Below are 10815 nucleotides of genomic sequence, written 5' to 3'. Positions count from 1 at the left end.
AACGCTGCCTCAAAATCCTTTCAGGTTCAAGATCAAAGTCTAACAGAGGTTCCTTGTCCCTGTTCCTGATCATAAACAAATAGAAGACAAGAAAAGATGGGACTCTCTATGTCAGAGTGTAGAGAATTCCCTACGAGGTAACCTATGTAAAATAATAAAATAAAAATACTAAATAAAATAATTAAATAAAATTCAAAAATTAATAGTAAATTTAGGACAAAATTTTCAAAATTAGGGAGCTAAATAAATAAGAAAATTAAAATAAAAATAACTAGGAAACACCAAACTTAATTTCAGAATTAAGAAAAAATAATATAAGATGCAATTTTTTTAAAATTAAAAACAAAAATAAAATATAAAAAAATTAATGGAAAGAAACAAAACGAAAACAAAAGAAAATAAAAATAAAAAGGAACAATAAATCAGGAACGAAAGTTTTGAAAAAATAAAAGATAAAAGGAAGTAAAAAAAATGCACGGGGCAGGGGAAGGGGAAACGAAAAAACAAGGAAAAATAAAGGAAAAGAAAAAAATGAGAATTAAAAATCAATAATACTAAAATAAAACTAATTAAAAGAAACATTCTCTAATCTAAGCAATCAAACAATGAGTAGTTGCCAATCACAATCAATTCCCAGCAATGGCGCCAAAAATTTGGTGTGGGATTTATAACCCACAAACTAACCGGCAAGTGCACCGGGTCGTACCAAGTAGTACCTCAAGTGAATGAGGGTCGATCCTACGAGGATTGATGGACGAAGCAACAATGGTTGATTAATTTACTTAGTTAGAGAAGAAGAAAATGATGTTTTAAGAGTTCAAACGCGTTAACAGTAAATTCAGAAATTTAATAAAGCAAGCCGTAAACAAGTTGTGAATAATATATGGAGAAACAGTTAAGGCTTCAGAGTTATCTATTTTCCGGATTGACTTTTCTTACTAACTATTTTAATCATGTAAGATTTAATTCATGGAAAACTATATGTGACTAAACCCTAATTCCTTAGACCTTTTTAGTCTCCTCTAAAATTCATCAACCGCCAATTCCTTGGTCACTTAATTCCAATTAGAGGGTGAAGTTCAATTCTAGTTTATACGCCACAAAAATCCTAATTACCCAAATATAAGAGGATTATATGTCACATATCCCGTTAAGTCTAGATAATTAGAATTTAGGAGAATATGTTTTCAAGTTGTTGTTCAAGTAAAGAGCTTTTCCAAGTTATACAAGAACTCAATTAGAACAAGGGTCATACTTCCGTTCCACCCAAATCCAGAGGATAAAGACCGAAAATAATTCTTGAAATATAAATCAGTACATAGATTAAAATAGAAAAATAATAGTATCAATCCATACAATAGACAGAGCTCCTAACTTTAACAATGGAGGTTTAGTTGCTCATGGTTTAGAGAGAAAATAAGGATTCTGAAAAACCGTCAATTGTGGAATGAGGTAGAAGGGAAGAGAGCCCGAAGGGTTGATTCTTTTCTTTTTTATATCTAATCCTAATTAATGTAAAATATATTTCCTAAAACTAAAATAATATCTTTTCATATTTTAAAATAAAATACAAATTTAATCAAAATTAATTTGTCTTCATGCGCAGCTTGTATGGAAGCCTGGGGACCACTTTGATATTGAGGATCCACGCTGAACTTGGCTTTTCCCAAGTTCAGCGTGGAGAAGGCAGTGTGATTTTTAGCGTGTCCCTTTGAGTCCACGCTGAACTTGGCTTTTCCCAAGTTCAGCGTGGGATGTGGCGTGTGCTTCCCTAGGAGCTTTCAAGTTTCACGATGAACTTGGCAGGGGCCAAGTTCAACGTGGAAGAGGCAGGGGTTTCTGGAGAAGAAGTGTGCACTATTATATACCGTTGGAAAGACCTAGAAGTTATCTTTCCAACGCCGCTGGAATCACGTCAATTAGACCTCTTTAGCTCGAGTTATTTCTATTTGAGTGCAAGGAGGTTAGGATTGACATCATCATTCGCTTTCTTCCTTTTCTGCTACAAAACTCCGTCAAATCCATTCGAATGCTACTTGAAATAAATAGAATTATCCATAACTCAAAGTAGTATCCATAGTGGCCAGAAGACATTTAAATTTTGATTAAAATTAGCAATTCAAGTGCAAATTCACAAGGAAAAGATAGATAAGATGCTCACGCATCAACTGCACTGCACATTTTACTTTCTGTTCAATTTCTTTTGCAATGTATCTTTCAATTCCAATTTCTATTTTGAGAGCTTTGAACAACTAAACCCCTTTCATTGGGTTAGCGAGCTCTGTGTAAATTCAATGGATCAATACTAGTTTTTATTCTTCTTCTTCTTTCTTTTCTCTTGATTTTACTAGAAAGCTTTCGTTCTTCATCCAATTGGATAGTTATCTTGGGAAAGAAGCTATTCATAATTAGATCTCCTCGGAACCTTGGAAGAGGAATGAGGAAATTATGCTAGAAGTTCTTTCTCACATTGGATTAGATTAGCGTTTGGATGGATATAGTGACATGTAATCCTACCAACACTTTGATCTATGAATTTGTGTGGTATAATCAGTAACCAAACTTTATCTCTTCCCATGAGCACTTAAATCAAGGAATTGGGCAATTGTTCATGCTTAGAGAGATTAGATTGCCAAGGAATTGGGAACTAATTACTTAAGATTGCAAAGGAGATCAATGAATCCATTGATTGAGGAAGAGATGAAAATGAATTTGATCCGAAGAATTATCACATCTACTGACCCCAATGAGCTTCCCCATCTCTGATCTACCCATTCTATTTCCTTTCTGCTCTTTAATTTCATGCTTAACCTCCATTCCCATTTAATTTCTTGCAATTTAAGCTTCTGTCATTTAATTTCCCGTAATTTCATTTCTGTCATTTACTTTCTTGCAGTTTAAGTTTCCGCCAATTTTACTTTCTGCAATTCCCAATTCAATTCCAATTTCGCTCAACTAGAACAATTCTCCAATTAACATTGATCAATCTACCAATCCCTGTGGGATTCAACCTCACTCTAAAGTGAGTTTTTACTTTATGACAATCCGGTACACTTGCCGGTAGAAAATTTGTTGAAAGGCAAATTTTCGTGAACCAAGTTTATGGCGCCACTGCCAGAGATTGGTATTGTATTGACAATTATTAAATTAGAGGATAACTAGATTGAGCACTTTTCTTTTCGTTTGATTAATTCAATTTTAATTTCAGTTGTTCATTTTTGTTCTCTGAAATTTTTAGTTAATTCTCTTTAATTTCTCTTACTTCTTTACTTTCTAGCAAAACTAACTCACTAACTCATTAACTATTTGATTAATTGCCTCAATTGCTCTAACCACACTTTTTCATTAATTGTAAATTCTTGCTGGTTACTGCTTGTTGTGCTACTTGTATGACAGGTAGAAGAGAGGTTTCAACCTCCTTTGATAGTGAACCGGAAAGAATCTTCCTGAGATTAAGAAGGGAAGCAAGAGGAAAGAGGGTTTTTGGTGCAGAAGAAGAGGAGGAATACTTGGATATAACCATGGAGGATGATATGGAAAACCATCATAAAGGAGAGGTGAACAATCATGCGAGAAGAGGTAGAGTCAACCCTGCCGAACAAGAGAGGAGAGTTCTGGGATCATACATCAATCCAAATCCAGGAAATTGTGGTAGCAGCATTCAAAAGCCAACTATCCATGCTAATAATTTTGACTTGAAGCCTCAGCTCATAACTCTTGTACAAAATAATTGTTCTTTTGGAGGAAGTGCACAAGAGGATCCTAATGAACATCTCACTAAATTCCAAAGGATATGTGACACAGTTAAATCTAATGGTGTTTATCCTAACACCTATAGATTGCTACTGTTCCCATTTTCTTTGAGGGACAAAGCATCAAAATGGTTGGAGTCATTTCCCAAGGAAAGCTTGACCACCTGGGAAGATGTAATGAACAGATTCTTAACAAGGTTCTACCCTCCACAAAAAGTAAACAGGCTAAGAACTGAAGTGCAGACATTCCGACAGCAGGATGGTGAGACTCTTTATGAAGCCTGGGAGAGATTCAAAGATTTGACAAGGAAATGCCCGCTGATATGTTTAATGACTGGGTGCAAATCCATATCTTTTATGAAGGGCTGAGTCATGAATCAAAGAAGGCTGTAGACCACTCATCTGGAGGTTCCTTAAACAAGAAGAAGACCATTGAAGAAGCCATTGATGTTATAGAGACAGTGGTTGACAATGAGTACTTTTATGCCTCAGATAGGAGCAACAACAGGGGAGTCTTGGAATTAAACTATATGGATGTAATCTTGGCCCAGAACAAGATAATCTCCAAGCAACTAGCTGAATTGACCAAGCAAATGGAGAAGAATCAGGCTGTAGCTATCCACACTCAATCATCACCTCAAGAAGAGTTAGACACAGAAGAAGGAATCAACTGGGAGGAGGCTAATTACCTTGGAAACTCATCTAGGTAAGCTAATGATCCATACTCTAAAACCTATAACTCTGGTTGGAGGAACCACCCAAACTTTGGGTGGAGAAACCAACAAAGCCAATGCCAAGACCACAGACCCCATAATCCAAACCAGTATAACAACTCCACTCACCAAAACTCCAACCAAAAACCATACCAGACCACACAAAACACTTACTCACAGCCACCATACCAAAGCCACAATAACCACTCTCAACACCCCAATTCCAACCAACCCTCACCACATGATGATGATAGGATGGCCAAAATGGAAGCCATGCTTGCATACCTTAGCAAGGAGTGTGAAGACATGAAAAAATTCAGGGAAGAAGTGAGAGGTAGTATAAAAAGCCGAGGGGAGGTTCTTAAGAATCTTGAATCTCAGGTAGGACATCTTTCACAGCAATTCCCCAAGCCCACCGACAGCTTCCCAAGTGATACTAAAAAGAACCCAAGAGGAGAGACCAAGAAAGTAAGGTGGGAAGAATGCAAGTCAATCAATCTAAGTAGTGAAGAAGCTCTGAAGGAAAAATGCTCCAGATACTCAGAGCATGATGAAGGAGAGTCAAGGAAGAATGTAAGGGAGATAGAAGAAATGGCTAGCCCTGAACAGAGGAAGGAACAAAAAGAGAAACAATCCCTCAAGCCTTTTGTGCCACAAGCACCATTTCCCCAGAGACTCAGGAGAAGTGAGAAAGACAAGTCATATTCAAGGTTCCTAGACATGTTTGCATCTCTCGGTGTCAACATCCCCTTCATCAAAATTCTCCAATAGATACCCACATACATCAAGTTCATGAAAGAGCTGCTGACCAAGAAAGGAACCTTAAAAGGGGGACAAATAGTGACAATGAACAAGGAATGTAGTGCCCTCATCAAGAAGGACGTACTCACAAAGAAAAAAGATCCAGGGAGCTTTCATATTCTATGTGCCATAGGAGAGACAAAAATTGACAGAGGGTTTTGTGATTTAGGAGCTAGCATAAATGTGATGCCTCTATCTCTTATGAAAAAGTTGCAAATCAATAAGCTGAAATCCACGGATGTAATCATCCAATTGGCAGACAAAACTCAGAAGCAGGCCGAAGGAGTAGTTAAAAATGTATTGGTGAAAGTAGGAAACTACTTCCTCCCCACTGACTTTGTTGTTTTGGACATGAAAGAAAGTTACCTTCATCCCATTATTTTGGAGAGACCATTTTTAGCCACTGTTAGAGCCCTGATAGATATGGAACAAGAAGAGTTAATCCTGAGAATACATGATGAACACCTCACGTTCCATGTTTTCAAACACACATCTGAGTCTGAACCAGAACTTAAAGAGCCGAAGGATGATCACAGCAACATGTGCACTAAAGAAAGCAACAGTGAATCAGTAGTTGAACCCCTGAAACAATCCTTGGTGAACAAGCAAGAATTTCAAGAAATACAGCAACCGAAGGAACTCAAAAAAGAACTGAAGCCACAAGAGTTGGAAAGAGGAATCAATGAGGAAGCCCCTGACACAATAATCACTGGAGCACCACTGGAAGAAGAGAAAAGAGTTGTGAAGAAACTGCCAAGGGAATGGAGAAATAAGAAGATTCCTACAGAGAGGTTTTCCCCTTGAGACAAGGTGATATCAGCCCACCATCTACCAACCCCATCCCATTCTCCATCTATTCCATCTCAGTTACCTCAAGTGTTCACCATCAGAAAGGTCCTCTCCCTAGAGCATGTAGAAATCATCAAGGAATCAAGTGGAGACCGCTTCACTATAAGGGGAGAAGATTTGAAGCACTACAATTCACCCTGACAAATACCAACCGTCAAGCTAATGACGCTAAAGAAGTGCTCCATTGGAGGCAGCCCATGATTTAGTTTCCTTGTTTTTAATACTTCAGTATGAATAATAAGTGTTGCTCTAACATGAATTCAAGCTCGTATAGACAATTTTGTCAATTATCCATGATATTGTGAAGCATATGATCCAATTCTAAGTTTGGTGTGCCTACAGGCACACTAAGATACCTTTCAAAAATAATGATCATATTGCCATTTTGACATGTGTTTCTTGGAATATATAGCCAAACGTTAAGTTTAATGTTCTATATATTGCAAGAACGAAGCATGAGATTCAAAGTCTTTTGAGTTTTGAAAGTCATGAAAGTGCAACCATGTTTATATAATCTTTAGCTCATGTTTGGAAATAGAAAAATAAAGTGCTTCTCATGATGGTTCAACCAAAAGTGACAATAATCCCGTGAAATTTTAATGATAATACTTGGAGGGAGTAACACTTTGAACCATATAGCCAAACAGTAAGTTTGGTGTCCTTCAAGAATATGTAAAGCACAAAAGGAGTCATTGATGGATGAACAATCATGAAGAACACTAGTCAAAATTTTAGTCTAAATTGAAGCATTGCTTGCCATGTATTCACCGCCACATATTTTAATTCTTTTCTTTGTTTTGACATGATGGATAGGATGCAGAAGAATGGCTTGATGAAAGGGACAAGACAAGGAAGAGTAAAGCTAGCATGAAGACAAAAGTAGATCATATGGCTTGGAAGGTTGCTTCGTTAGGATAAAAATCTGCACATCCTTGGGAGAAGTCCTTAGAAGACCGACCCCACATGCCTAATGAAGAGGCAACTTTTGTCCTCATTCACCGTTACATGCAAACCATTCATTAATAACTTGTCCTAAAGAATCCTAGCCATCCATTCTTCATTAAAGCTTACTATAAATGGCCTCACTTGGACCGTGCATGTAAACTAAAGTTTCACACTTCTTGTACTCCAGAAATTCAACTCTTGTATTCTCTAAAACGAAAGCCCAATAGCCGTGTTCTTTGTGCAACAAAGCACCCTTGTTCACTTGCTTCCATAACACTACCTTAACTTTAAACACTTTTCCCCCGAGAGTGCATCACACCAACCTTCCCTCTTCATAAATCTTTAACCCCTACCAGGCTAACCATCAAGGAAAGCATAACATCTTCTTCAAGTTTCAAAAGAAGGAGAGGAAAGGAACCTGTTACTGAGGAAGCTGAAAATGACTATGATCGATGGAAGTTCAGATCATGGTTCCACCAAATGCAACTTGGGTGGATGAATGACAAAAAGATATATCCAAAAATCCCTTTCCTGTTGCCTGAGGAGGGATGCCCATAAATAAAAGCCAAGATCAGAAAGAGGAAGTGGGAAGAGCTGACCTCACCAATCACCAGGATTAATGCAAACATCATAAGGGAGTTCTATGCAAACGCTATAAGGGTGGATATGGACCGAAGCACCAACATACAAGAGTTTTATACGGGGTGTGGAAGTAGACTTTAGCCTTAAGACCATTATGAAGGTCTTAGGACTAAGGCCAGCACATTTTGATGAGCCAAGATACCAACAAAGAATAAACGGAAACCCAGATTATGATGAAATCTCTAGTGATATCTGTGTGATCAGTACTGACTGGGAGAGAGACAATGAAGGAAGGCACAAGTACCTAAAAAGGGGAGATCTCACTCCTGAAGCAAAGTGTTGGTATGAACTTATAAAGAGATCAATTCTGGGCACAGTGAACACCTCTAAAGTTAACAAGCAAAGAGCTGTCATGCTACACTATATAATAGTGGGAGGAAAGGTAAAGGTTCATGAGATCATTGTAAATGATATTCAAAAGATCTCAGAGAAAAATTCTACTGAATTCTGGCTATATTACCCCAACACTATCATGCGGTTATGCATGAAGGCCAGAGTGTCACTAGAGGATGCAAACCCAACATGGCTGCATCTAGGCATGCCTATGACCCTCGAAAGGATGATGAATGTCACAGAAGCACAACAAAGTCGAAGACTACAAAGGAGGAGAAGAAGAGAAGAACCACGGGAGGAAGAAGAACAACAAGAAGAACAAGAAGAGGAACAACAATTCCAACCACAAAATAACATGGACATGGGGCTGATGCAAGAAGCAATTGAAAGGCTATCCGAACAGTACATGAGAGTTCAAGAGAAGCAAGAAGAATTCCATTCACAGTACATGAGAGCTCAACAAAGACAAGAGGAGCTTCGGTTGAGAATAATGAGTCAACAGAGAGATTATGAGTCAAGATCCTTAGTTATGCAAAGGGAACAAGCTTCACAATTTCAAGAATCTTTCAACCAGCTGGCCCAACATCAAGTTGATAACATGAGAGCTTTCAAGAAGTTCACGACCCTTCAGGATGCAAGATATGGAGTTCAAGCTGATTATAACATAAATGGCCAAATCAAGCTCAACTACATTGCGGAACATCTACATAATATGGACCCAGCATTTCCAATTTATGATCAATACTTCAAGGAAAGGAGTGACATAGAAATAGACAAAGCAATATGCCTTGAAAACAGAGTGGAAGAGACAATGAAGAAAGCTGGATTCTCGAAAAAGCTAAAGGGCAAAGGGAAGGGAGAAACTAGTAAGCAAGCAAGTGAGAAGAAGAAGAAAGATAAACAGGATAAAAAATGAAAGGTAAACTTGCTCCTTGGCTATTCTATTCAATAAAGAAAGAACATGTCTGTTTTAGTTGATAGTAACTTTTAGTTTAAGTCATTTTGCACTCTATAGTGTTTTGCAATAAGTATGCTAGTCTAGGTGTGTGTGCTTTCACTTTCACTTGTTTAAATGCTTTTCTTGTCCCCTGAGTCTTTTCAAATTAAATAAAATAGATGTTTGAACAAGAAGTGGATTAGTTCCTTTTTAGCAAGAAGTGAAATAACAGTAAGTGGTGGTATATATGTTTGATTGTGTAGTAGCTCCTTATAATGAATAAAAGGATAGATTGTTCCCCTTTAGTGTAAACTAACATGCTGTCTATGAATCATAGCTAATAAAAGTCCTTGGAGGAAAGAAAAACAAGTAAAAAGAAAGAAAAGAAAAGCCAAAAGTGGCAACAAAAATAGAAGAAAGCAGAAGAATGAGGCTAGACACCAATGATGAGATATTTTGGAGGAAAAATAAATTTCTCCCAAAACACCCAAAACTAACCGGCAAGTGTACCGGGTCGTATCAAGTAATAAAAACTCACGGGAGTGAGGTCGATCCCACAGGGATTGAAGGATTGAGCAATTTTAGTTTAGTGGTTGATTTAGTCAAGCGAATCAAGATTTGGTTGATGGTTGTGTGACTTGCAGAATTTAATTGCATTGAAGTAAAGAGAACAAGAAATAAATTGCTGAAACTTAAAGAACAAGAAATTAAATGGCAGAAACTTAAAGTGCAAGAAATGTAAATTGCGGAATCTTAAAGTGCAAGGAATATAAACTGCTTGAAATGAAAAGGGAATTGGGGAATGGATTTGCAGAATTTAAACAAGGAAAAACTAAATTGCATCAAACAGAAGAGGAAAAGGGAATTGGGATTGAACCGGATCTTGAAACAGTAAAGTAAATGAACATAAGAAAGCAATAAACAGGGAATTAAAATGGAAATTTAGATCTCAGGACCCAGAGACTAGAAACACCAAGTCTAGATCTCAATGCCTTCCTAAATCCAACAAGAACAATAGCAAGAAAATTGTAAATTACAAAGAAAAGAGATGAAGAACAATGAACCGGAAATGCAATTCAATTAACAATAAAGAAACAGAGAGATCCAAGATTGAGATTGAAACAGAATTTCTTCAATTCTCTAATCCAAGATCCAAGACAAAAGTGTAAATGAAAATGAAAGCAATGAAAGCAAAGAAAATTAAAGTTCAAAAGCTCTCCGAAAACTATTATGAAAATTCCAAAGGAAAGCTCCCCGAATAACTTGAATTCTATCCTATTTATACACTTTCCAAAATGATCTTCAAGCCTTGAGTTGGGCCTTTGTTCTTGGTGGAATTGGGTTGAAAGAGGCCTTGGTTGATTGCTCTTGAAGTTTGAAGAAGAACCGAAGTGAACCAATTGAACCGGTTTTGAAGTTAGCCATAGTTGGTCCCAACGTTAGGGCCAAAGTTAGGGGTCTAACTTTGACCCTAACTTTTCATAGCAGCAAGCATGATTTCCTGGTTTGGACGTTGGTGCCAACGTTAGGGGTCTAACTTTGACCCTAACGTTGGCCTTGCTTAGTGCTAGTGGCGCCAACGTTAGCCTCCAAGTTAGGGGGCTAACGTTGGCGCGAACGTTGGTGCCCCTCCCTTTGTGATTCATGTGCCAACGTTAGCCTCCAAGTTAGGGGGCTAACGTTGGCGCAAACGTTGGCCTTCTCCCCCTTTATAACTCATGTGCCAACGTTAGCCTCCAAGTTAGGGGGCTAACGTTGGCGCAAACGTTGGCTGGCCCAGGGATGAGTTTCAAGTTTTCTCTTGCCAACGTTAGCCTCCAAGTTAGGGGGCTAACGTTGGCTC

At 37.8% G+C, this 10815-nt stretch overlaps 1 non-coding gene across 1 annotated transcript; it reads right to left on the bottom strand.

Moving 5' to 3' along the window:
* Positions 1 to 3974: 3974 nt before the first annotated feature.
* Positions 3975 to 4081, bottom strand: LOC112726045 (small nucleolar RNA R71). Its single transcript, XR_003165115.1, has one exon. It is a non-coding gene; the product is annotated as a small nucleolar RNA R71 (small nucleolar RNA).
* Between the last annotated feature and the right edge of the window lie 6734 nt (positions 4082 to 10815).

This window comes from Arachis hypogaea, chromosome 11, assembly GCF_003086295.3.
Source record: "Arachis hypogaea cultivar Tifrunner chromosome 11, arahy.Tifrunner.gnm2.J5K5, whole genome shotgun sequence".
NCBI classification, from domain to species: Eukaryota; Viridiplantae; Streptophyta; class Magnoliopsida; order Fabales; family Fabaceae; genus Arachis; species Arachis hypogaea.
This window is presented reverse-complemented; position numbering and strand designations above follow the sequence as displayed.